Genomic DNA, 24,001 nt, shown 5'->3' on the forward strand with positions numbered 1-24,001 from the left:
AAGTAACTCGCAGGTCCTCACTGTGAAAATCACAGCTGCTGCTGCTTCTGGGATGGCAACTAGCACTACATGAGAACCTACTCAGTGGCAGGAGCTCTCTGAGCTGACTGTGTGGTCTGGGGGGTCCTCCAGTTAGACACCGCAGGCCCAGGCTATGGTGCTGTGGTGTTGGTGTGCTCAGAGTGGGGGACAGGTCTGTTCCTGTCTGAATGCGCATGCTCTCCTTAGAGCCTGTGCCGTGAAGGGCTGCTTTTTCTAGCCCCTCAGTATCCAAGAATGATTTCCCCATTGGAATAGAAGCTTTTACATTGTTCATAAGCTTCTAGTGAGAAAACAGAAAAAAAGAGAGTTTTCTTTCTTTCATATATGAGGTCTCTCCTGTGAAACTTCTCATCTCTCTGGGTGGGGGTATTCTTCTCTCCACAGCTCTTATTACCTCTTTTAAGACATCAATACTTTTTATTTTTTGGTGACAGCTTTACTAAAACAATTCACACACCATAAAATTCACCTTTAATGTGGATTTTAATATATTCACAGAGCTGTGTAACCATTCCCACTGTCTAAGTCTAGAACACTTTGTCACCCAAACAAGAAGTCCCATACCCTTTGGCACTTACCTGCCATCGGCCTCTTCCCGCAGCCCCTGGCAACTGCTAATCTACTTTCTCTCTCTGTGTATTCACCTATTCTGGATACTTCACAGAAACAAAATCATGCAATATGTGGTCCTTGTGACTGGCTTCTTTCAATGAGCCTATTTTCAAGGTTTATCCTTGTAGCAGGTGTTGGTCCTGTGTTCCTTTCTATTGCTGAATAATATTCCACTATATATATATACCACACACTGTATCCATTCGTCAGTTTGTAGATATTTGTTTTTTTCTACTTTTTGGCTGGGGTCCCTTTCCTCCACCCAAGTAATGGGAGTAGCCCCAAAGGAATGCCAATAGTGGGGTTTAAAATCCTTTAATCTAACTATGTCCGAAAAATCCCTGTTGCACAGTGAGTGAAGAGGTGAGTTAATTCTGGTTAATTCAGGCTGCTAAAAAGACTTTCTCTGAAATGATCCAATAAACTGTGTTAAAGGGACTTAAATCGTCCCTGCTTTTGTTACTTCTCTATGTCACATTGCAAGTGGTCTCTGGACTTCCTGTTGCCAATTAATTCCTTGCATCTCCCCTCACTCACTTCTGCCTCCTGAAATCTAATTTCCTTCCTTCTCAATGAAGATGAATTATGGCTAATCCTTGTAATTATGCTGCAAATGCTTAGGCTTCTATCAGCTTTTCTGCTTCTCAGAAAAGTGGTGTGCAGTGGTTTCAACAGGTTGGCTTGCCCGGCAGGGAACGTTGGGGCAACGTCTGCAGACATTTTCGGCTGTCACACTAGGGGAGGGGGATGCTACTGACATCTAGTGGTTAGAGCCCAGGGATGCTGCTAAATGAGTCTCCTACAGTGCACAGGACAGCCCCACCCCCATAACAACTATCCAGCCCAAAATATCACTAGTGCTGAGCATGAGAAACCTGGCCGGTGGCTTCAGTACCCATAGCTCGGGCCTTGTCACCCCACCTTCATTTCCGTAAGTTGCTCAGTTCTAGTCTTACTCTGTGTTTTCTGTTTCCCATTTCAGCTGATTTAAGCCCCAAATTAGATGAGTGTTATAGTAAGTCTGGCAACTTTTAGAAGTTCTGTTATCTGAAAGCAACTACACAGGCATGATAAAGCCCAGCTACACACATACAGCACAGTTTCAGGCCTTGTGGTAATCTCATCCATACCTTCCTTCATCAAGCTGTCCGTTTAATTAGTGCCCCTTTTCTGGTTGGTTTACCTGAGCTGACATTTGCAAAGCCTCACAGGGGCTACACGAAATTCTTTTCTTGCTTAATTCATTGGCGAGTTTAAGTGATATATTTAAAAGTAATTGGGATGAATAAATATGATTATTACCCCTTCTTTGGACGAAGAGCATATAAATGTATTCACAAAGGAGCTGGATGCATTTTGGTCATTGTTTAACGAATTATGCTAGATGACGAGGTCTTAAAGTGTATGCATAAATAGTTGCAATTAAATTGTTGTAATTAAATTAAAATGTTGCAATAAACAGTAAAATATATGAAACTGACAATAGCTTTCTGGTATCGCTAACTGATTTTAATTCACTGACTGTTCACTAACATCACCTCATCTGCCCTCACTTGGGGCTGTGCTCAGGCCGACATCTTACCAGACTTATCTCATTTTTGTCAAAACAATGTGGATGAAACAGATGAAGACATGAAGGAGGGGCATATAATGTCAGATTGCCCAGTTCCTAGTCTCACGGGTGCAAACGTCTGAGAAACAGCCCTGCCACAGGAAAAGCATGGTTTCCACTCCTGTTTCTGCTGCCGTTCCTTTCTTTTGCAAATTGAACAGCAATACCTAACACCGGATGACTAAATAAGTGCATTTATATCAGTCCTTAATTCTTTTTTCTGGCCCACTTCAAATGGGTTATTTTATGCATGTAAAAATGTCATTTCTCATAGAAATCCTATGTTTAACTTTCCCTTATTTGTGTAACACATTTTTTCCCGTTACATGAGGAATCATTAGACATTTTAGCTGTGTTGATTACATTGTATCACAGTGAGGAATGCAGAACTCGAAGCTATAAAGCTCACTTTTCTTTGAATTATAGACATCACATTTTCCTTAAAACTTAGTATTTATACATACCTAGGATATTAATAAAAATATTTTGACAATATGGAAGCTTTTGAAGCTTCCTTCAAGGAACAGAAAAGATCAAGTCATTGACTGTATCTCACTAGGCACTAAGCTTCCACTTTTCCCATTGGACACTGTATAATGTATACATGTCTGTGTATGTATCTGATTATTGATTATTCTGCAAAAGTGCCGATTATACTCTATGCTTTGATATATTATACTCTCTGCTGGTTCCCCACATACTAAACAAATTCCGAGCTTACTGATATCTACACTTAATCCAAAAAATGCCAACTTGACTGTGAGATGGAAGGTGAGACTTACCTGGATTTGAGAGTCTGCTGAGAGGCCCAGGAAGCTGACAGGGCATGTAAAGGCACACCTGAAAGTGAGAGTCAATTTAAGTAGAAAACATTTTCCCCGAGGCACCTAAGGGCAGGAAAAAAAAGATGAGAGGGATTCTAAAACCTGCCAAAAAAGGTGATTTGGGAAGTTACTTGCCTTAGGTTTTGACTTACATACTTACATACGCGCGCACGAGCGCGCACACGCGCACACACACACACACACACACACACACACACCCTGCGTACAGAGGGAAACAGGGCTCAAATGTTCATTTATGTGCCAAACTTCTGAAAGCAATGGCTATGAGGAGTTGAGCTCAGGGCTACAGCAACGAGTGAACTGCCAACAGTCCTACCAAGTTCGTAACTAAGTTCTTAGGTTTCTTGTAGCTGCTCCAACAGTGAGCTATTAGGAGGAAACCCTAGTGAAGGACCAAAGATTACATTATGCTCCCAAAAGCAACGGAGGTGCAACACCCTCTCGGGGAATGGATTGTTTGAGGGAGATGCCCTAAGTTTCACTTGGGTGGAAAGTATGAGTACTGTACTTACTATGTGCAATAACAATGCTTAATAATGTAAACTCTCAACCTGGAAAGGAGTGGTAGATAAACCCAGACCTTTTCATGATTCACTAACTTGTGGAGCATCCAACTTTGCCTTCAGAACCAAGATTCTTGTAGTGTGCAGAAGGGAACCTGTGTCTGCTGCAGCGTACCGAGAAAGAGTCAGAGAGTCTATGGAATATTCTGGCTCCTAGAATTTGAGTAGTAAACTTATCCTCTACAAATACATTAAGACAAAATTAACTAACCCGTTTCACTGATTTATATTGGCATCTGTCAAAAAGAAGACATAGCTCATTCTGAACAAAAATAAAGAAATTAAAAATTCTGGAGGCTAGATCTTGGCTGGGCCATGGACGCTGCAGCCCTTACCTCTAACTGCTGCCCACAACACAACCTCGGGGTGAAAAAGGTCAGTTTTCAGAATTCACTCAGCCTTGAAAAACTTCCCTCCATTTTTTTCCCGTTACCCAGATACTTTGGTAGTGCATGCTATTTTATAGAAGTTCTAGAAATGATACTAAGTACTTCCTAGATCGGGGTGATAGGCTTTGTTGCTCCATTATTTAATTGAATTTGAATATATCAGTAAATCACCAAGAAAACAATGTTATTTATATTTTCATATACCAAAGAGATGAAGCAGAAAATATTCTTTCTACCTTCCCTGTAAACGCTGGTCTTCCTCTGGGGTTTGGCACCTGACCAACTCTTTTCTCTTTCTATGTGTATTCCTCAGGCAAACTCATTCAGATGGCTGAGTGGCTTAAGCCACTTCTTTCTCTACCTCTAACCCCACCTACTTCCTGAGCTTTGATTCCATGTTTCCAACTGCCGACTGACATCTGTATCCGGATGATTCACCAGCACCTCAAACATACAATGTTCACAGTTGTTCAAACCTGTCCACCTTCCTCATTTCCACTTATTTGTTCAAGTCAGCAACCTCAGCTATGCTTAACTTCTCTCTCTCCCTTTCATTCCTGAGACATAGAATGAAAATCTCTGAGCCTAGCCTCCCTAAACGAACGATGGGGTCCAGTGACAATGAGGGAAGCGGCCACAGCTATTCCTTCAGCTGCTTTCCGTTTTTCCTGTGCTTTTCCCCTCCGCACAGACACGACTGGTGGCGGGTGCAGTACTAGTGAGTCCCCTGGGGCCTGGGCTTGCTGGCACTGAGACCCTGTCACGTCTTTTCCGAGAGAAGTTGCACTGCTCAAAGCCTGAGCCTCAGAGTGTCATCCAACGGGAAGACATAAAGGCTCGGGCCGCGTAGTGCTTCCTTCTTTGTTCTGTTCTGTTTGAAACAGCACCTGATTCTCAGTATTTCTACTGCCCCAGATTGTTAGTCAGAAAGTCTTACCTTTCACTGGTTTGTTTACTCCTAAGATCCTTTCCAGAACAGCGCAGGGGTGGGGTTGGGGTGGGAGGAGGTTAAGGAGAGAAGGCTAAATACTGTTGACTGAACTGTGTAATTTTCTCAGAAAGACCACATTCAGTATTTTGTGGCCAGGTCTTGATGACCAAAACAAAGTTATACTACCTCAATTACTTAAAGCAGAACATTTAAAACATTCTATTTTCAGTTTGACTCTTAGCTTTTCCCAAGGTGAGATCATCAAATAATATCATGACGGAAAATTCCCCAGCTTCCAAATGCTGTGGAGTCAGGTTTCTTACTCCTTTTATTCTTCCTTCTATAGCCTTATATATACTGTGTTTCCCTGAAAATAAAACCCGGTCTTATATTAATTTTTGCTCCAAAAGACGCATTAGGGCTTATGTTCAGGGGATGTTATTCTGAAAAATCATGCTAGGGCTTATTTTCCAGGTAGGTCTTATTTTCGGGAAAACACGGTGTTAATTTGGAATGTCATTATTCCTAACCTAGACTCTAGTTGCCTCGTAATCTTATCCTTGCTTCTTCTGAGCTACCATCTTCATTGTCAGCAGGGAACACAGATTTACCCTTGTCACGACTTTGCTTGCAAGCCTTTCTTGGCTCCCTTTCACTTCCAGGCTCTGAAATTCTTAGTGTGGCATAACAAAACCTGTTTACAGCTGGGACTCAACATCTCTGTCCACCTCCCTCCATGAGAGCTATGCTCTATTCATTCTGTCCCAGGCACGTTGTGTCCTTTTGTGACTTAGGCCTTCCCACAGGCCATTCCCTCGTATGGGACACCATTCCTTCTCCATTTTACCTTTAGCTTTCACCTTTTGTAAAGCTTTCCTTGTCTCCTCCAGGCCGAGTTGGCTATTCCTCCTTTAGAAGTACTAGGATAGTAGTGAAGTGTTGGTGTCAGCCTTTCCCTAATATTCTGAGCAATGTGACGGCAAGGAAGAGAGAGAAGTCCCATCCTTACTGCTGTTCTTCTGACTCCCGTAACTGGGCAGCTCATGTTTCTTCTGCCCAGAAACCAATGGCGGGGTTCCCGCAGGTACACTCCTGTGTTCCCTCTGATCTTCATTATCACCCGACACAAGGTCCCTTGCCCAGGGCCTAGCTCTGGGTATTCTAGTGCCCACCAGGGGGCAGCACTTCTCACCCACCAGGGCCTCTCTTCTAGTTCTGCAGGATTGGGTTTCAGGCCATCCTCCCTTTCTTCCTAGTAGGAGGCCTGGCCCAGTAATATCTACTGGGAGACTACCTTCACCATATCTACCCTGAGCCTCTCCATTAACTAGGAACCTGGCCCTTGGCTTCTCCTTTGGGGTGGGTCCCCCTTTATGTCAGCCTCTTCCCAGAGCTCTGGCACAACAGACAGGTCCTCAATATTGCAAGTCTCCTGGAATTCTGCACAGCTGGGTCTTGCCTGAACTCCACAGAGCTGGCCCTACCAGAATTTAGATGAATCTGGCCTATTTCTGCCCCTATCCTGGTCTTGGAGTATGGACTGATTCTCTTTAAGAAGTTGCTGTCTTGGCCAGGTTTTGCAGCTAAGAAAGCTTGTCATCTATCCTACTGTGGTGAATTTGCTTGGGCATAAAGTTTTGGCCAAAGATTTAAAATACATCACACTGTATTCCCAATATTCCCAAGCTTAGTGCAGTGCATATAGTACCCACTTTCTTCTTGAATGAGCTGATAGCAAATTGTAGAAACTGCTGACAAAATTCTATGGAGAAATATTTACATCAGAAAAATCTGAATCCCTGAATTTATATTCAAAAATTTAAGTGCATGTGATTTGAACAGCTTTAGGTTGGCTTTTCTCAGGCATGATAAGTTGCCAGGTGGATGGCACAGGAAAATCATGAAAGGGGATTTCCAGGGAGTAAAACATACAAGACAAGAATGTAACCATTTTCTTTAGAGTCTAATAACTTAGAACAGCGAGAATATTCTTCTTCATGTCTTAATAAGGCCCGGTGGTAATTTAAGTCAACTGTTACTTCTTTCATCAGTCACCATCTGCCTTTCTTTCCAAAATGCAATTTTCTTTTGTTCCATTTCCCCCCCCAGCTCTTACACTTTCTTCATTTTCTTCTCTTAAACCTTCTCGTTATCTCATCTTGTTTTCTCTAAAGCCAATTTTAATTGCCAGGGATAATGCAGAGGTATTTTGTTCCCTGTTTTATTTATTCATTTTTTTCTGCCTCATGCTTCAGTAGTTATTTTCAGGTAGCTTGATGCTTATCAGCTATAAAATGTGCTGGAGTAGAGGGGCTTGATTCTTAGGAACAAGGGACCCCAACCCCACCCCAATGTATTTCTAGGGGGACCAGGTGGAATACTTCCTTTCTGCTTCTCAACATTCTGTCCAGTCCCAGCTGACTCAGAATCGTGCTTAATGTCTCACACACCTTCTGTTTGCCTTGTGATTTGGCATGTATAACCATTGCAAGAACTGCAGTTTTAAGTGGTTCAGGAACCCATAAGGTTTGGGATTCCATTCTCCTACGAGGAGGTTTATAGAACAGGAATGAAACTAAAGCAGAGTCTTAAATTTCATTCACCATTATTAAAGTATCCATTTCTAACTCCTATGTAGTTACAGTGGGTAAATTTGTTGGTTGCTTGAAAAGACGTAATTGGGATTCCTACAAGCTCATGGAAGATAAATACCCTATGGAAGAAAAATGGTTGTGAACTAAGCCCAAACTAGATATTCATTTTTACACAACATTGACAAATTAGGGAATAGATTTAACAAATGTTCCCCAAACATTAATTTTATAGACCTTTAAGTTTTTTCAGAAGTGTTTTTCAAAGGTTCTTACTTGTCATTTAATTGCATTTTATTTATTGCTCTATTTTAAATCAATGCCACTGGTGTGTTTAGTTTTGTTCCCTGCAGGCCAGATTAATCTGTTCACTTCTGATGTACTGGGTGGAAAGCAAATGTCTAGATGACTGAAATCATGTCTTTTCCATTAAGGACTGAACACAGAGGAAGCTTGCAGTCAGTATTGCTGAACTTACTTGTTTCATTTCTTTTTACAAACCAACGACTTCCACAAAGCACCAGGTGGCAGGTGACCAAAGAGTGGCATTTGGCTTTTAGGAAGCAACTTCAGCAGGGAGTTTAAGCAAAATGGTGGGACTTTCTAGTTTGCTCATTTGATTGGTTTGTGATCAGCTTTATGAATCTAATACTATTTTTCCCTATAGTCTTTTAAATTATTATGCAAAATACATATAAAACCCTAGACACTAAATATTTATGTATATGTTAAAGTTATCTTAAACATTGGAGTTCCATAAAAAGTTTTTTTCTCTTAAAATATGTAAGTTTAATGGGCTTACTGCATTTTTGAGTGATTTTATTATATCTTGAGGGTTTTTCCCTTGACCTATGTATCTTGTTTTATAATGAGAATCAAAGTGACTATGTCATTTAAATTTCAAAAATTTGCCTTCAAATAACCATGTGTAGGTAACCATTGGCTATTTTCTTGTAAGCTGACGCCATGTTCCTAGGATGTCTGCCTTCATCACAGAAAGGCTTAACTATTTACTTCTAGGATGAGGGTTAGGGTTAGAGTGTTGTCAGACAGGAGGGATTTTCAAGAAAAATCATTTACCCATTAAACCAAAAGCTTAGTGTATCAGTTAATCAGAAGCAGTCTCTTAGTATAGCTCTTTGAAACAAAGGTCTTGACATCTCTCGTTTTCTTTTCCGAAAAGAGCTTTGTTGTTTTTCTTAAAAAAAAAAATAAGATACACTCATTTACCCCAAATCAGACAATTTAAAGAAATATAAGAAGGAAATGAAAATCACCTGAAAGAGTAAAATCTTTCAGTGAACATCTTTACGATCTCTCCTCTCTCGCACTCTCTCGTTCTTACTTGTTCCGTCAAGTCTCAGAAATAGAGGGAGGGCAGGCTGAAAGGCAGGGGCCGGTCTCCAACTCAGAAGTGTGGAATCCCAGCTCCACTCTTTCAGTCACAAAACCTTCAAAACTGGGAAATAAATTAGTGGATTTTATGGTATATAAATTATACCTAGGTATAATTTATATACCATAAAATCCACTAATTTTAAGGACACAGTTCAGAGCATTCGGTTGAACTCCAGTTAAAGGTGGGAGAAGTGAACATTTCACTACCCCTGGTACAGGGTATTTCCTCGGAAGGCAGCCTGGGAAGAAATTCCTTGGTACAGGCTTATTTCAACCAGAATTGCTTGATGAGCCCTGTCCGGCTGGGGCATCCAACTGCCTTTCCTCCTTGGTGGCCCACGTAATGGCAGGGCCAAGAAAGCAGCACTACACAGACTTGCCCAGACCAAGGAGATTTCACGAGGTCTAAGTCTTAACAGGGAACCAGGGGAGGTTTGCAAGCCCTGACGGGATGTGTGGAGGATTACCAAGTCTCAGAAAACACGGAGACAGCTAATCAACCTTTAATAGGATTTGGTGAACCGGAATGATCTAGGATCCCAATGCTTAATGAAGCTGGCACAAGCTGCCAAAGCTCAGAAAGGACAGATGGGTGTGGGCTCGCCTACAAAGTCCTCAGGCAGTGAAGAAGCTGACAAACCCTCTCCGAGAGGATTGATGTCAGCGCCCTGTGTTACCTGAGTGACCCCAGGCAGAGAGCCCACTCGCACCTGGACGAACCCAGCAGATTGATTCTTTGGTTTCTTTTATAACCAACTTTGCAGTTCCTGTCCTTACAGAGGATGGGAAGATCAACACAGCCCCCGGTGCCTGGGCCTGCGGTCGTCCTGGCGTCTCCTACCTCAGAATCGGCTTTGCAGTGCCCACTACCAGACCGAGAGAGAGGGAGCTCTCAGGGCACTTAAGAGAGAGCCCGGCCACTCATCCATGAGATTTGATAATTCCTATCAGAATTTTTAAATGCATGTCAACACTTTATAGGAAAGTGTTAAATGTACCAAATTTTAAGTTGCTGTTAATTATAGTTGTAACTCTGCTTGAATCTAAAATCTACAAGGAAATGACTCAGTTAGAGCCACATACTGGTCCACAGCCATACTCCATCTTTCCTGCTGTAAATAACGTGCATGGTGGATGGCCATGTTTCTGTTATTTCATTCTTTGGTGTGGTGGCTTTTGGCACAGTGTCACACTACCACAGTATAAGGTTGCAGTGAGTCCAGAGAAGTAGAAGTATTTTATAGGATAATGAGGCATACTAAATCATTTAATTACACATCCACCCTGTGACATAGATACTAAATTATTCTCATTTTGCAGATGCAGACACGGAGACACAAAGAAGTAACTTGCCCGTGGTGACACAGATATTAACATTTCCTCGAAATAAACCAATATGACAAGGAAGCAGAGGAAGCAGAAGTAATAAAGACGAGGTTTGCTGGGGCTTAGCACACGTAACCAGTCCTCCCAGAGCCCTTCCCTCCAATCACACTGAACTGTGCCTGGAAAAATGTTAAACATCTGTGAAATGAGGGAAAAAAACTACTGGAGTCCCGTGTAGTGCATCATTCCTAGTTATCTGTGTTTTTCATAGTCTCTGAGCTATCTTACACTCTGAAAGTCTTAGAATACCGATAGCAATGCAAATGGTTCCTGTCCATCAGGATGCAAACTGTATCCTGTGGAGAAACAACTGGTGATTGCCTTCGAGACACTGACCAGCTGATGTCAGCATTTCTGATGGCTTACATGTGTGTGTTTTAAAAACTTCTTCCTTCGAATTGGTTGTAACATTCTACTGGTTCTCTCATTAATTAATGAGTTAAATAAAATCTTTGGCATATATTTGTTTCATAATTTGTATAAGAGTCATGATTTTACCTTTTTAAAAAATTAATCTTTAACAACTGCTTGTAGTTCCTGAAGGTGCCTGTGTGCCGTCTCATGAGCTGTTACCTCTTCACATAATGCTTTGCTCACTTCTTCATCTGGCTCAGTGCTGGGCAGTCTCTAAGCCAGAGGCTCAGACTGTCCCACCACATGCTTTTGTAATGGCCTACAAGCTAAGACTGCCTTGTAAGGTTAAAAAAAAAATCAGTGATATTCTGTGATAAGAAATACATGTTTTAGTGTTCAGAAAGTTTAATTGAAACAGCCATATTGATCGTTTACATACTGTCTACAGCTGCCATGTCTACACTACACTGACAGAGTTGAGTTGTGAAAGAGAATGTATCACCTGCAAAGCCCAAATATTTACTATCTGGCCCTTTCCAGAAAACATCTGTTAACCCATTCTTATGGTCTGAGTGTTTGGGTTAACTCCCAAAGTCGCATGCGGAAGCCCTAACCCCAAAGTTGATGGTACGAGGAGGTAGGGCCTTTGGGAAGGCTTAGGTCGTGATGCTGGAACCTTCCTGAGTAAGATGAGTACCTGTGGTTCAAAGAGACCACACAGAGAACCTGTGACCCTTCCACCACGTGAGGACAGAGCACCAAGTCAGCGTCTACAGCTGGGACGACGGTTTTCACCAGAACCTGACCCTGCGTGCACCCTGATCTTGGACTTCCAGCCTCCAGAATTGCGCAAAATACATTTGTTGTTTACAAGCCACCCAGTCTATGGTATTTTGCAGCCTGAATGCATTAAGATACCCATAATTTACTTAATGCCACTAATACGTCAGCATCTCCTCCAGGATACTTCCTCATCTCCATTCTGGCCTGGGTTCCCCAGGGGTTCATATAACACCCTGTATGTGTGTGCCTACTATAGCGGTTGCCGTCTGTGTTGTGATTGTTGACTCCCCTTAAGCCTTCATACCTAGTCTGGAAATCCCTCGAGGACATGGACTCTGTCTAGTTCACCCTTTCATTCCCAGTATCCAGGATAGTACCTGGCACATATGGGCACTCAATAGTTATTGAATGAATGCTTCTCTTATTGGTAATAAGGGCATTTGAATATCACAACATTCTGAATAATTATCTAATGGCTATCAACCTATTTTTATTTTGGGGGGTTAAAGCAAAAACAAAAACTAACCTCATAATTTTTAAATAAAATGACAGACATCATTATTTCCTTTAATTCCCCCGAAATGAAATGGTATGGCAAGCACACAGTGCAGGTAGAAGTATGAAAACCAGCTTGTCATGGTGTAACATGGTGACTGAACCCTGCAAAGGTGAAGCGTACCTGGATGAGCGCACGGGTTTAAAAAGTCTTTGGAGAACTGGTCGGCTTGAACAGACCTCCCAGTTTGGGCAAAGGTAAGCAGGAGGCATAGCTTCTGGGAACGCTCTTCTCAATGTTTTCCACTTACCTACTTATCCTGGAACAGATCATTCTCTAATGCCTTCAGAGGGAGCACTGCCCCACCAACACCTTGATCTTGGATTTCTAGACTCCAGACTGTAAGACAATAAATTCATGTTGTTTACACCACTCAATCTGTAGTACTTTGTTATGGAGCCCTAGCAAACGAACACATCATGACATCACACTTTTCATCCTTTTTATCCCTAACCCTAATATTGGGATTGGGGGTTTATTATCACTTAGAGTCACTCACTGCCTTTTGCACTTGTTGATTTTGCTGCTTTTCCAAATTGAATGCCCCTCCCCCATTCGTTTCTTATTGCCGTTTTAACACATTACCACATACTTAGTGGCGCAAAAGAGCACAAACTTGGGGGGTGGGAGATGAGGGTAAGGGGGATCAAATATATGGTGATGGAAGGAGAACTGACTCTAGGTGGTGAACACACAATGGGATTTATAGATGATGTAATATAAAATTGTACACCTGAAATCTATGTAATTTTACTAACAATTGTCAACCCAATAAAAAAAAAAAGAGCACAAACTTATTATCTGAGAGGTATGGAGGTCAGAAGTTCAGAATCAGTCTCACTAGGCTAAAGTCAAGGTGTCAGCAGGTCCGGTTCCTTCGTCAGAGGCTCTGAGTGGAGAATCCGTTTCCTTTCCTTCGTCCCTTTCCGGAGGCTGCTTGCATTCATTCCTTTGCCCCTTCCTTGTTTCACTCACATCTCTTTCTTCCATCATCACATCTCCTACTGCTCACTCGGACCCCTCTGCCTCCCTCTTTTAAGGACCCTGTGATTATATTGGGCACATCCAGGTAATCCAAGATAATCTCCTCATCTCAAGATCTTCAACGTAATCACATTTGCGAAGTACATTTTTACCAAATACCATAACATGTTCACAGATCCCAGGGATTGGGATTTGGACACATTTGGGGGGCCATTATTCTGATTATCACACCTCTTCCCATCCTCATCCTTTCCAAATTCCATTCATCTTTCTAGGTCCTCTCCTGGGACTCCCTTACCTCAGCTCACAATGACATCTGTCTCTGTAATCATAGACTATACACTATCACAGCGCCTGGACCTAGATCCTTAATTGTTGGGTATGAGGTCACCTAGTTTCTCTAATTGCTCTGACGTGCCTTGAGCACAGAGACTATTGTTTATACTCCTGTGGCTCTCTAGCCATGCCCCCAAAGATGTCAAATTGGCTGATGGAAGGGTCTATTATTACATGGAGTAACTAGATCCAAATTTGCCCTCTTCTTCCTCCCTCTGGTCACTTACAATACAGCTGAGACAGAGTTTGGCTGAGCAGAGCCGAGAGCTGAGATCCCAAAGTCATTGTCTGCCTGTGAGCTTGCTCCCCTGGAGCAGAGCTGGTAAGCAGTGAGGCATGACTTTCACAGTCTCGTGGCGTCCTTCCCATCTCTAAGGAAAATAATAATCAGGACACACCCCTGACAACCGCCAACAAGTCCCAACAATGTTTTAGGGACTTATGAAGCACTTGCAAGTGTGGGGAAAGTTGAGGAAGCTCTGGCTCTGCCTTCCAGAGCCTCTGGCAGTCCCACAGCCAGCAGAGCAGACGATGCTTGAAAACTGGCTGTCCTGAAGTTGTGCTCTATGTGCTGAAATCTGCAAAGAGGGAGGTGTGGGACTCTTCTTACGTAAATGCGGGCCCTGCCTGGCGAGAAGCTGAGTCTGCCCTTTCATAGCTTTTGGACTAAGAACCTACGGACCTTTAAAACTATTATAGCGGGGCTTTTCTTGTGCATACTTAAATATTAGTTTCTCACAACAGGACAGACCTGCATCTGAAGGCCTACTCTCCTCCCATTTTGAACGTGAGACTTTTATTTTATGTAGTTAAGGTTTAATGAGAAATAATTTCACTGGGGCACGAGCTTGCATTTTGGAGTCACACACTGAGTTCGCATGCAAGAACTCTTCTCTGTCTGTGGGCTGGGTGATCTTTGGAAAGAAAAGGGGTGCCACCTGACAGGCTTGATGAGAATGTGAAATGGGAATGATGCATAGACACTGCTTTGTATAGTTCCTGGCATTTAATAGGCACAAAAGGTGGGTTCGTTCTTATCTTCTCTGTCGTCATTTTAACAAAAAATTCTTGCTAACTAAAGAGGATTAAATGCTGAAAACACATATAAAGTAGACAACACCACAAAGATTGCTTGTACTTGGAGGAGAGAATGTGAAAGAATATCAAGTAATTTGCAAAGGATTATGCCTTAGCTTAGGCTGCCATAACAAAATATCACAGGATGGGTAGTTTAAACAATAGACATTTATTTTTTTCACAGTTCTGGAGGCAGGAAGTCTCCAATTAAGGAGCCAGCCAATAGGGCTCCTGGTGAGAGCCTGCAGGTCCCTGGTGTCTCTTGTAACAAGAACACTAATCTTACCGCATCAGGACACCACCCTCACGACCTCATTTTACCTAATTACCTCCATAAAGGTCCTGTCTGCCACTATAGTCCATTAGGGGTTGGGGCTTCAACATAAGCGTTTTGGGGCCACACATGCAATTCACAACTGATTGTACCGTCATGTTTACACTGGGCATTTCCTTTCATTTTAGATTTTACCCTGGGAATTTTAAATTGTGTTAAGACCTATACAACTGTCTCCTTCCCCACGTTGTTTCTGGACTTTGCTGGGGAAGGAGACCTGAAGGCTCTGGCAACGTCACTCGTGCGCTGTCATTTTTCCACAGCGCTGGAGGTGAGTGGGCTCTTCTTCAAGGTTCCCACATGCACCCGCTCCAGGAGTGCTCCCGTGGCTCATTGCAAATGAAATGAGACTTCTGTTACCTCCGCGCCCTCACATACCACGACTCGGCCCTTGCCAGTTTGGAGAGAGATGCAGAGGAGAAGGAAGGAGTGAGAGAGACAACAGACCTCGAATCTCATATCCCCTCCCCTCCAAAACGGGGGTCTCTCCACATCTCATACCCTCCCACCCCTCCTACCTAGTCGGTTGTCAATTGGAAGCATCTACCTACCTGCCAGTTACCGCTACTTTTATTTCTACTGATTATTTTGATGTCTCCACATCTTCCCTCAGTGCAGCAATACCTTATTTGGAAAATGCATTTGATCACTGTGTTGTTGTGAAAAGCTGCTCCATGCCTGTTCCCTTGTACATAGTATCTAGCAGCATTAGGTATCTTTCATTTTTAAGGGATTATAGCTTTCTTTTTTCTTTTAGCCAGAGAAGACACAAACAAATAGGGCTGAAGGAAAAGCCACAAACAAGAGGCATAAAAATGGGCGATGCTTCTAAGGAAAAGACATTTGGGTTTGCGATGACGGCCTGTGGAAGTTGGTTGGCCACTTGCATTACTAATACCTACTGAGTGCAAAGCAGCACCTGATGCTGTGAGCTCTATTTTCTGGGAGAAGGAAGAATCTTAATCATTTGAAAGCGAAAGGTTCCGGGTTAACTGAGGACCAGTCTTCACACCCCCAGAGACGTTCCAATCCCTGTGTGGCCAGTTAAATACGTTCACACGGCTTCCTGGGGCTTCCTCGGCCACAGTGGGAATGGAAAAGTCACACTCTGTAGAGGTGCTTGTGTATCTTCATCAAGGGGCTCCAGCAGCTAGATGGACGTGTACGCGCGAATGTCAATACAGAGGTCAGATACACATTAACAGGGTGATGGAAATGGAGAGAGATTGCTTTAAGAACATGGAAGTCTGTAGAAATATGGTTGCATGCTCACCCCTGTGGGCTTATGGCAAGAATCTGGGAATGGTAGCATTCACTCATTCTTTTCTTAGTTCACTCAAGAAACATGTGCTGTCAACTATGAGGCCAGAACAGCTTCTGGCACACACTGGGCATTCAATATGTGTTTGTGAATGAATAAGGAATACGTGAGTCTGGGCATTTTATTCTAGGCATGAGGGTCATGGGGGTGAATGTGAAAGCCAAGCCCCTGCCTCCCTAGAACTCCACTTGGGGAATACAGACACTCAGCAAGTAGCCGGGGAGAGCTAAGGAGGGTGGACTGGCTTACACGGCTGTTGTCAGCGCACAAGGAGAGGCTCTGGGCTTAAGGCGGGAGGAAAGGATTTCCCCAAAGTTAAGAAGGACTGGAGACCTCTGCCCGCGACTGCCGAGTCGGTGGGTCAGGCCTGGACTACGAGTCCTAACCAGTAAACTAGCTTTGCAGCAGGAAACCAGTGGCACGAAGCAAGGGGAAATGCAGCAGTGGCCTATGGTGTCTGTGTCACCACTTTACTCACTGTCCTCTCTCTTTGTCCCCTGACCTGATAAGATATTGTGGATCCAATTCCTGGTGCGATGTTGCTAAAAAATTAATGAACAAATGCAAATGTCCTGACTATCTGGTGCCAGCACCTCCTAAATACCCAAGGATGTGTACCAGCTCCTTGGCAAAGACAAACCCCATGGAAGCTTCCTGGGCATTGCTCAGTGCCGCGGATACCAACATGCAAGGCTCTGGTGTTGTCTCCAGAGGCCTAGGGGCTTTTGCTAAAGATTGTGCCTGTCGCACTAGTGGAGGCAGGCCCACATCTGGGGAGGTGCATGGGAACAACGTAGAAAAGAAAGCGGCTGCCTTTGAAGAGAGCTTACAGGGATGTCATCCGCCAATTTTTTCAGAAACAGCACATAAGGTTAGGGTAACGGGAGAAAAGCAGGACAGAGTAACTGAGATCAGAAACTACCTTAACAGAATTGCAAACCTTCTTAACGTTTTCATGAAGCAGGAAGGAGAGAAGGGAGCTGATTGGCTATTGTGGGTTTCTGGACCAGGCTCAGACTTGTTACTCGTGGCTGCTGAAATGTGTCAACTAGTCGATATCCTAAAATCCAAACCTCTCAAAGATCTGTCTGGGCTAGATGTCCTTCCTCCGAGAACCACAGATGCTGAGCCCCCTCGGCTATCCCCTGCATGGGGCAGAACCAAGGAACACATGCCAGGAGGCGTCCCTGCCCCCAAGGGAAAAGCTGACAGTGTTCGCGAGGCCTGTCGTGAGGAGGAAGAGGGCAAAGGGAGGGCACAGGCCCCGAGAGCCACCGATATTCATACCAGAGCCCTGCCACTCCTCAACTGCCTATTTACTGCCTGGCACTGGGCCCGTCCTTCCCTTAAGGTGATCACTACTAAGACTCACAGCGAGTGGGAAGCATAGAGGAGGCCCCTCTCCTGTGTGCAGAACGGGCATGGTCCAAATGGGTCTGTCACATCCACGACCACACTGACCCAGGGGACGCCGTCTTCATTCCCAGCCCTGGAGAGGCCTCATCTGACCGAGGCCATAGAATTCTTTTTACAGGGAGCTCCCCCTACTTATCAGGTGGTGCGACCACATTTCACTGGGACTGCCAGGACCACCCAGAGGGTACTGGGGGTGCTGACATGGAGGAGATGCCCCCCCAGACACCCACATGCTTCAGACTCATGCCCCTCTGCTCCCACTGCCCCAAAGGCAGCTAACTTGAAACAAATTTCCCTCGGTGGAAAGAGCTCCCTACTCCCTCCCCAGTAAGCCCCAGACTTAATTTTGCCCCTACGAGAATGCACAGGTTTGCCTCTACGGGGAGTTATGACAACTCAGGGTTCTTGCCACTTAATCTCTGGACAGCCAGACTCTAAACTCCAGGCCCCCAAACCAGCATTCTCCCAGCTATTGACCCCTCTGCTGTCCATCTTCTTACCACACAGCTACCTGCTGGGTTTCCTCTGGCCCGGCCAGTCCCTGCCCCCTTCCCTAAGCACCAGGACGGGCCGACCCTGGACCCCTGCCCTAGGAAACTGGCAGTGCCCTGAGCTTCTCCCACCGCCCGACGACAGTCATCCCTGTAGTTCTGGTGGTCTACTGGGACAATCAAAAGGCACAGTCCTTTTTGGCCCTATTAGACACCAGGAACAGAGTGGCAGTCACTCCAGGCAATCCCTCTAATTCCTGAAAGGGAAGCCCTTCTACCTACAGGGCATTGCCGCTCAAACAATCCAGGTTATAAAGCCATCTGGATGTAACTATGGGGACCATTCACCTCAGACAGCTTCCTCAGGTGGTTGCCCCCCAGCCCTTTCTTTCCTCATTACAGACATGGGCTCACTGACGCAGCACCATGCCACTTGACACAAGCCCAACTTCTTGGTCTTCCTGGTGGGACTCGGCCAGTGGACACCAATGAGTCAGGATGGTACACACCCCCCAGTACTGACTGAAACAGGGCACGGAAGGCCGGCCCATGACAACAACAAATTCCCACAACCTCCCCGCCTTAAACCCGCCAGTAATGAATGGCGCCTCCTCACTGACTATTGAAACCTAGTGCTCAGGTTCTCTTGATTAAGGCTCCCGTTCCCAATACTGTAGAACTGACCGAGGACATACAATGGCCCAAAGATGCATCCCTCCTGTTCACTGGCCCAGCTAATATGTTCTATACTGTTCTCATCACGGGGGGATCCCAGGCCTGATTTGCTTTCAGTTGGCAAGGGGCTCAGTCCACATATAGGACGCTCCTAATAAGGTATTTAAACAGTCCTGCAATTGCACATAACCTCTGCTTACAGAATTTAAATACTTTACAATTTGGAAAGTGCCATTTTTGGCATTATGTTGATGACATTATGCTTGGGGTCCCCTTTGAGGAAGCAGTATGGACAGATGCGCCCACCTTCAGAGACCACCTGCACCAAAGGGGCTGGGCAACCGCCCCTCCCGAGATCTAAGGCCCAGCCTCCTCTGTCAAGTTGCTGGGCATCATCTGGTCCTCTAAGGGCCAAGAAATTCCCCCAACAGTCAAACGTGAATTACATTCCACCACCCATGACACTCAGGCACAACACATACTGGGTCTTTCCATGTTCTGAAGTAACACATCCCTCATCTCTAGCTAATTCTTTGCCCTATATATGCAGCCACTTGCAGGTCTGCCACATTCCACCGCGATAAGCCCAGTAGTGGGTTCTAGAAAGTGCCCAGCAGCAGTCTAGTAAGACTTACCTTTGTCTGTGCCCCCGGCTCCATATTCTGAGTCCTGGGCCACACCTGACTGAGCCTCCTGGAGTCTCTGGACGGAACATGAGTCTACCTGGCTTCCTCTGGGAGTTTGGACTATGCTTCTACTCCCAGTGGCAGCCTGAAACAGTCCCCTTAATGCCAGCTTTGGGCATCCTATCAGGCTCTTACAGAAAACCGAGGCCCTAACCGGCCCTCACCCACTCCTACTCCCTGCCGGAATTCCCGTAAAGCCCTAGGTTAGTGATGCCTCCTTGGTAAAATGGAAATGGCACCTTCAGGAGAGGGCTAACCTGATGTCAATGACCTTTCCAAGTTATAGGAGGCTATGGCTTCCCCTGCTCAGCCCCTTGTCCCAGAGCCTTGAGGAAGTGATAGCAGGACTTCTTGTTTCCCCCCTCGGGCTACTGGGGGAACCCCTTGGGCCCAGCGACCCGAGTTGGACAAGGAGTCAGTTCTTCACCGATGGCCACAACACACTGTGTACCATGCAGTACACTGTGGGGGGCTGAAGACTCCTACCTGGCTAGAGGACGGTGGAGGGGCACTCCTGGCTCGGCCCAGTGGGCAGCCTGCAGGTGTCACCTGGCCCTCAGGAAGGCCATGAAAAGGGACCTTTCCCAGACGCCTGGGCCACTGCTAGGCCTTGAGGTTTGCTCTGGCCAATGGCTGAGGGACAATTTCCTCATACAAGGCAAGCCCATCTGGGGTGCCCAGACAGGGAAGGAATTAGCAGAGTCCCCAGTTCCTGTTGTTGGTACTCACGTTTCTGCTCACACTAACCACTCTCCACCAAAAGCTATTTTCCACATATCTCGAACTCCCTCACTAAGCCCTCCACAGTCTGCCTGGTATGGCTGCCTCAGTACTGATCCTGCTCACCAACTCGAAAACTTGGTGTCACACAACCTCTTATCGTTGGGGAATCCACGCCTTCACAACTTGGGCTCACGCCAGGGGAATCCCTCTCTCTGGCAGCCAAGGTTATGATAGATAAGCGCGTCCTCTGCTCCACAACCAACAACAGAGGCTATCCAAATGAGGACAAAATCCCCCGGGAGGGCAGCTGCAGAGTGATTTCATCGGCCAGCTGCCCTCTTCCTAGGGGCTTCCAGAAATAGCGTAACAATTGATACTTACGCAGGACTCCTCTGAGCAACTCCCTCCTGGAATTTCTCTTCAAAACAGGTAATCTCTTTCCTTACTAAATTTACTCTTGTTCCCTTTGGATCAACAGACGTTTCTGACTCTGACCAGAGCACTTGCTTTACTTCTCCGGAGATTCAACAGCCAGCTCTCCAGCATACTAGCCTTTGGAACTTCCAGTAAGATAAATGTTCACAGGTGGCTCTCCTCATTGAGCATCCTAATGACTGTCTTAAAGAGACACTCCTTAAATCACTTGCAAGCAAGTGATCCTGAAATGGATCGAAATCTTGCCGCAGGCATTTCTAGCCAGCAGTAGTATCACTATCGATAGACTGAGACCAGCACAAAACACATGTGTTACTGTACGGTTTTCTTGGAACATGGGCACACCCATTTGCTCAAGTATCTTACACATCATAAATCTGAAGGCCATGGCTGCTTTTGCTCTGCAGCAGCAGAGCTAAGCACTTGCAACAGAGACCACACAGCCTGCAAAGCCTCAATTATTTGCTCTCTGGCTCTTTAAGAACAAGTTTGCCAACCCTGCTCTATTGTGTGGTGCTGGTTTGTTGGGGACAGGAGGGGCCAGCAATGCAGTTGGGAGACTGGAGACGTGTGGCTGTATTCAACCCATATTCTGGAAAAAAATCTAGAAAGTTGGCTGTTGGCTTTGTTGGGTTGGGGGAGGAAAAACAGCAACTGCTAGTCATTTTGAGCCGGCTTGGTACCATTCACTGAGACTGGGTGCATTGGAGAAGGAACAGTTAGAGTATAAACCAACTGAAGACTGACCTTTTGAACAGGTTAATTCAGAGATGTTAATTAGATCTTATTTGGATGGAGAATTGAAAGCTAGGAAACATGAAGCTGTTTAGGCCCAAGAGAGCAAAACTGAGAGAGATACCAGCAAAGAGTAAGGAAGAGAGTGAAAAGCCTGAGGGAGAAAAATAAAAAAGAGCAGGAACAGTGTGGGGACAGAGCCCCAGGGAGCAGTTTCCAGGCTCTCGGCCTCACGTGCAAAGGTGCTGGCTCGGGTAGGAGATGGCCGTCAACTGTGGCTAACTGACTATCGGCTACAGCCAGTTAGCCAATTGGCCACTGATATAACTGCTGCGGCTGCGTTGGTTGGTCAGTTGGTCAGTTGGCAGGCAGAGAGCTGGACAGTAGGTTGCAGGTTGTGTGGCTCCAGCCTCCAGTGAGACTATAGTGGTATGACTCCCCTACCTATGGCTCCGTGGGTGTTTCTTTTTGGCGTAGTCATATCCTGTGTTCTTATGTGGGGAGTGGGAGCAGAGACCCCGCAGGCCGCCTCGCACAACAAATGGCGCAGCAAGCAAGGTCTCCTGCATGACAGACGGCACGAAGTGCCAGGCTGGTGACAGCAACAAGCTAGGGTTTCAGAAAAGCCCTCAAGGTGGTCTTTTCATGCAGAATATATGTTAGGAAGGGGCTGCCTCCCAGACCTTGGGGTACCATCCAGGGAAGTGTGGCTATACTAGAGACAAGTACATACTCAGATGCCTGAGAGACAGCCGTGGACCCCAGGACTGGGTGCGGGGCAGGGAGGTGGCTTTTGGCAGACCTTTCTCCAGAAGGAGGCCTGGCCCCTTGCATTCACCACATGGAGAGAGGAGCAAAGACAAATGTCCCCTGCCCCATGCCCCTGCTCTGGGCAGGCAGACCAGAGAGAAAGAACTGAGAAAGGATCGCTTAGGCCCAGTCCCTTTTTTCTTTTCATGTTAAAAAAAAAAAAATTATTGAGATATAACTACTTACGATAAAACATACCCATTTTAAGAATATAGTTTTGAGTCTTGTCAAGTGAATATAATCTTGTAGATACCACCAGAATCAAAATATAGACCATTTCCACCAGCCCTAAAATTTCCCTCAGCCCCTTTGGAGTACACCCCTTCCTTCCCCAGCCCCAGGCAGCAACTGATATGCTTTGTCAGCATAGATTAGTTTTGCCTGTTCCATATAAATGAAGCTGTCTTGTTTGGCTTCTTTCACTCAGTAGAATGAGTTACCTTTATCAGTAGTTTATTCCTTTTTTATTGCAGATTAGTATTTCATTAGTATGAATATTGGTGTGCATACCAAAATTTGTCCATCCATTTACCTGTTGATAGACATTTGGGTTATTTCAAGTTCTCTGTTATTATGAAGAGTCTCATTTCTTCTCTTAATGTCCACAGAGAAGTCCCTCCTATTTCTACAGGTGGGAGAGAAGAGAGCCTGGCACAGATGGAGGGCAGTGTCTCTCAGCCATCAGTGCCATGAGAATCACCCAGAGTGTTTGTGAAAGCTGAGACGCTGGTCTACCTCAGAGTTTCCCATTCAGCAGATCTGTGGTGAACCAAGAACCTGCATTCCTGACAAACACGACTGCTGCTGCTGTCCCGGGCACCAAGCTTTGAGAAGCTTGAGGAGACAAGAGGACGGGGCTGCGGTGGGTGGGAGGGAGGTAAAGGCCTGCACAGCGGTGCTATGCTCACCGTCACGCTCATTTACACACAGCCCCGGTCACTTCTCAGGCACATGTACGCCTAGGGATGGCTGATCTTAGCAGCTGTATTGAGCTTTAACTTACGTACCACATATTTGCTTGATTTGAGCATACAGTTCAATGGTTGTTAGTAAATTGACCAAGTTGGGCAATCATCAATACAACCCAGTTTGGGAATATTTCCATCACTCCAGGAACATCCCTCCTGCCAGTTCAGTTCCTCTTTGTTCCTATTCCCAGTCCCAGACAACCAGCAATGTACGTTCAGTACATTCAGTCTTTACAGATTTGCTTTTCTGGCTATTTCAAGGAAATGGAATCGTGCAGCCGTCTTTTGTGTATGGCTTCTTTAATTCAGTGTTATCAAGGGTCCTCTGTGTTGTAGCATGTGTGAGTACTTTAAAAAATTACTCAATAGTATTCCATTTAATCAAATGGGTATACCATTTAATTGTATGGTTAGATCACATTTTGTTTGTTCATCAGTTCATGGATGTTAAAATAATTTTTTGGCTATTGCGATTAATGCCTCTATGAATATTTGCATAAAAGTCTTTGTGTGGACATTTTTTTTCATATATTTTGGGTACATACCAAGGAGTGGAATTTCTGAGTCATATGGTAAATTTATATTTAACATTTTAAGAAACTGCCAAACTACTTTTACAAAGTGGCTGTACCATTAAACAGAGAGTGCCAAAAAAATGTATACACATTTTAAGACAGGAGAAAGTTGTATTAAAATCGTAATACTCAATATATACCGATAATACAAGATGAATACAAGTCACGTGTATACATTTTTTGGCACCCCCGGTAATTCCCACCAGCAATGTTGGGTTCCTCTAGGTATGTCTTTCTTTTTTATTTTTAAAAGATTTTTATTAAAATGTAGCTAACATACAATATTATATTAGTTTCAGGTATACACTACAGTTATTCAACATTTATGTACCTAAAGAAGTGATCACCATAAGTCCAGCAACATCTGACACCA

At 44.8% G+C, this 24,001-nt stretch overlaps 1 protein-coding gene across 1 annotated transcript in view; it reads right to left on the reverse strand.

Moving 5' to 3' along the window:
• LAMB4 (laminin subunit beta 4) overlaps positions 1-20,648 on the reverse strand; it is a 125,625-nt gene extending 104,977 nt beyond the window's left edge. Inside the window, exons 1-3 of the mRNA XM_033088035.1 lie at positions 20,487-20,648; positions 12,313-12,401; positions 3,049-3,106 (exon numbers count right to left, since the gene is read on the reverse strand). The gene's annotated coding sequence lies outside the window, so the exon portion shown is untranslated. The remainder of the gene's footprint in view (positions 1-3,048; positions 3,107-12,312; positions 12,402-20,486) is intronic.
• Between the last annotated feature and the right edge of the window lie 3,353 nt (positions 20,649-24,001).

Source organism: Rhinolophus ferrumequinum, chromosome 20, assembly GCF_004115265.2.
Source record: "Rhinolophus ferrumequinum isolate MPI-CBG mRhiFer1 chromosome 20, mRhiFer1_v1.p, whole genome shotgun sequence".
Lineage (NCBI taxonomy): Eukaryota > Metazoa > Chordata > Mammalia > Chiroptera > Rhinolophidae > Rhinolophus > Rhinolophus ferrumequinum.